This window comes from Typopeltis vanoorti, chromosome 4 (genome assembly GCF_054136105.1).
Source record: "Typopeltis vanoorti isolate ZY-2024b chromosome 4, IOZ_Tvanoo_1.0, whole genome shotgun sequence".
NCBI lineage: Eukaryota > Metazoa > Arthropoda > Arachnida > Uropygi > Thelyphonidae > Typopeltis > Typopeltis vanoorti.
In genome coordinates, this window is record NC_143552.1 from 123,416,833 (window position 1) to 123,420,938 (window position 4,106).

The following is a 4,106-nucleotide window of genomic DNA, read 5'->3' on the forward strand; positions in this document are numbered from 1 at the left end:
TCACTGTGACACTACAGAATGAGGAAACAAGTTCCTGGATCAGTCGTTAAAAGCACACAAGCACCGATATTTGACAAGCACAACACCATTTGAACGCGTCAAGGTTATAAACAAGTTGCTGGGATACAGAAGAATGCCTTGCACGGCGCTTCTCACTCTTGACAATCTGGAATTCTCCACAACATTTTGCGTCAAGCACGAGCCAACAGTTTGCAGAAAGTGGTGACAGTAAACAATCCATTCGGTAATCATTTAGCGCAACGTGATAATTTGAAACCAGTCTCAGGAACTTCGTGCAGTATTTGCTGATGTTTGTGCTCATAATGGTTCCGGATCATGTGACAGGGAGCACAATCGAGATCGAACAATTTGTTTGAGATAATTTATCTGTTAATTTTAGGTGTGCTATTCTATTAGGCAATAAAACTAACTCCATCACCTTTCTAATGCATAAAAAAGCAACAATTGCAGACACAAATATAAGAACTGCAAAACTTAAAGCTGATCGACATTAATCATTAATAAGAGAAATCTTCTTAATATGCGCCATTGATTTTGTGAAACAGTTTTGGATATTTATTTATTTATATTTTATGAAATATGCTAAGACACAATATGGCTTGGCCATTAGCTACTATCAGTTCAATTTCATAGTATGTTTTGACCTCAATGAAGGTCAAACTAGTCTGACTAGCGGCCTTTCCCAATAAAAGTGCATTACTACATACTAAGGCAATTAAGTGAAGTCATTAGCATCTATACACAAGTAGCCTAGTCTAAATATACTTCATGCGCAAACTTAGTTTGCTTGCACTTGGATAAATAAATAAAGATGAATATAATTTCCTGACAAGTTCAATATATTTGAATCCAAATGAATAACATTCTACAGAGAGAAAAATCTATATTTCACCCATTTCTTGAATACATTTATTTTCCACTTCAGGGATTGCTTCCTCGTCCATATCAGACCCTTCATAAAATTAACCTTTCATCTACACCCTTATGATCCCTTCATAAGTGTATCTATACAATACACAAATTCTCAATCTGTCTACAGTCTACAGTTCCTATATTTGCTTTTAACACTTTTGTTTGCATCCACTCCATCACCTTTCTAACAAGAAGACGGAATCTATGCAAAGCAGTACAAATAAGGTTGTGTCAAAGCCTTGTAAAGAAATAGAATGATTTCCTTATACTTGCATGTTCGTTTCAGCATTCCAATTTTCCAATGAGATTCATTTGCAATCTTTATTGTATGACCAATACTTCAACGTCTTCAACGTCTACTCAATTAAAACGACAATATCCCAAGTACAGTCGGTTACGTCTATCATAATTACTTCCAGGGAGTCAGAAACTCATCGAGGAAGGCCACGTACTACACACACCAGCTATCTTAATCTAGGATTCCTTCACATTGCTTGCACTCACAACATCCAAAGGCAATCCGTTCAATCCCGCATAGAGATTCTCTTATCCTCTTATAGAAATCCTCTTAGAGAAAATACTAGCCCTCACACCCGTCTTGGCGACCTACATTCTCAGCTTCCAAGGATGCCATCTTGTCCTTTCCCTCACCTTCCATTAATTAAAAAATTCCATCAATTGAACTCCTATATGATCCTTTCAGAAGTTTGTACGTGTCAATTATATCATTCCCTCTTTTTCCTGTTTGCTAGCGTCTGCAGTCTACAAATTCTCAATCTGTCTTCATAATCAGTATTTCACAAAAATGATATCATTTTTAACACTCTCCTTTATACTCTCTCCAATAAATCAGAATCACAATTAAAACCATGAGACCAGACCTATGCACAACCGTCCAAGTGAGGTCTTATCAAGGCCTTGTAATGAGGCAAAATAACATCCTTATATTTACATGTGAACATTCGTTTCAGCATTGCAATTATCTTTTGAGTTGTATTTGCAAACTTTGCCATATGGCCCCTGAACTTCAACTTCCTATATATTAACACTCCAAGAAACCTAGCCGCATTAGTTTCTTCTAGGCTAATCCCACCAATATAATACGACATTGGATATCTAATCATGCCGAACTGAATGACTTTACATTTACTCACATTGAAGGGACACCCATTTTCCCACGTCCACAGTTCCAGCCTATTCAAATCATTCTTGAAGTACCGCATATCAGCAGCATTCTTGATTACTCTACCTATCTTTGCATCATCAGCAAATAGCTGTATGTCGCTTGACAGATCCTTCCCAATATTATTAATGCACATATTGAATAACAGTTGACCAAGTACTGATCCTTGTGGTACACCACTTGTTATCTTAAACCTTGCAGACTCAGATCCCAATATACGACTTTTTAATACCTGTCAGTCAGCCATTCTCTTCTTCGTGCTAATATTGTATAACCCAAACCCATTTCTCTAATTTATGCAAGTCTACCATGCTACATGCTTTCAAAAGCCTTAGCAACATCTAAAAGTGCCATGATGTATCCATTACCCTCGTCTAGTTCAATGGAAACATGGTTATGAAATGAAAACAAGTTGCTAAAACAGGATCTTCCCTTAATAAATCCATGTTGTTCATTGCAAAGAAGAGATTCACTGTCAACCCATTTCTGAATGCGAGCCCTCACCATTTTTTCCAAAATCTTCAACACCACTCCTGAGATACTACCACCCCTGATGATGCTAATTGGTCGATAGTTGGATACATGAGTCTTTGCACCACCCTTGTACAATGGAATTACCATACATTCCTTCCATTCGTGCGGAATCCTCCCTGTTCTGAGACTCATATTAAACATCCCGTTCAAAGGAATATCCATTTTACTCTTTTAGCACACGTGCTGATATTCCATAAGTCCCTTGTGTTGAATTCTTATTCAGTCTAAACCCTTGGGCTCTCACACTTGCATTTCTTCATCTAGTGAAGAGGTAACAGTGAGCTCAATGTAACGATTACCAGGTTGATAACTTTTAACAAAATGGACACTTATCAACTGAACAACCACTTCCGCATCTGTAACCTTCACGCCATCTGGACTTAGAAGCGTTGTCCTTTCATATTCATTCTTTCTTTTACTTGCAGCATATCGATTTAATTCTTACGGGTTGTCTTTAGCACATAGAGCCGGTTTCTTTTCATAATCAGACTTCGTACTACAGTTGTGACTATTCTAGCCTGCTGCTTATAACATTCATAACGGACGTCATCCTTATGCAAACGGTATTCTTTCCACATAGTCCTTTTCATACGAACCTCTTGCTTAATAAGATTACACATCCCTTTGACTCCTACTCTATTTATTCTTTGAACTCTCGGGAGATATTCCGATATCGCATAATTTAAGTAATTGTTTCAATGCTTTCCAATCACTGTCGATATTCCTTCCATCTAGCGACCGATTCCATTCAGTATACTCAATATACTCTGTTCGGTATACTGAACTCAGTATACTGCTCAGTTGGTCATAATTTCCTGCTTTGTGGTTCAGCATATAACCTTTCCTGAATGTAACATTCATTAACTTAGTCCCAAGTGTGTACCGCATGATTACTGTCACCGACCAGAGACAGAATAGCTACGTCTTTAAATGAAACGTCCTCTGACACTATAATCAAATCTAACACTGTTTGCCCTCGAATTCCTTCTATCACGTGCTGCTTGAGGAAGTTGTCCCACAACAGCTCAATAAATTAATTAATGTATTTTTATTTCTTCTCATGAGATTCCACTGCTACCCAATCAATATTTGAATAATCAAAGTCTCCCATTATTATTATTATTATTATTGTTGTTGTTGTTCCGGGAAACTCCAAGGAGTCGACAGACTCATCGAGGGAGGCCCTAACATCATGTCAAGAACAACTATTCGACATTCACACAGTATCTATCATACCTTGCCTTGAACTCATTCACGGTCGTAGCACCCACAACAGACTCTGGAAGCTTATTCCACTCATTCACCACTCTCCAAGTAAAAAACCTAGCTCTACCACCCTTGTCGACCATGCTCTTGCCCAGCTTCCATGCATGGCCCCTAGTCCTCCCACCACCAGTCATATTTTCAAAAATATCTTCTGGATCAATCTTATAGAAACCCTTCAGTAATTTGAATG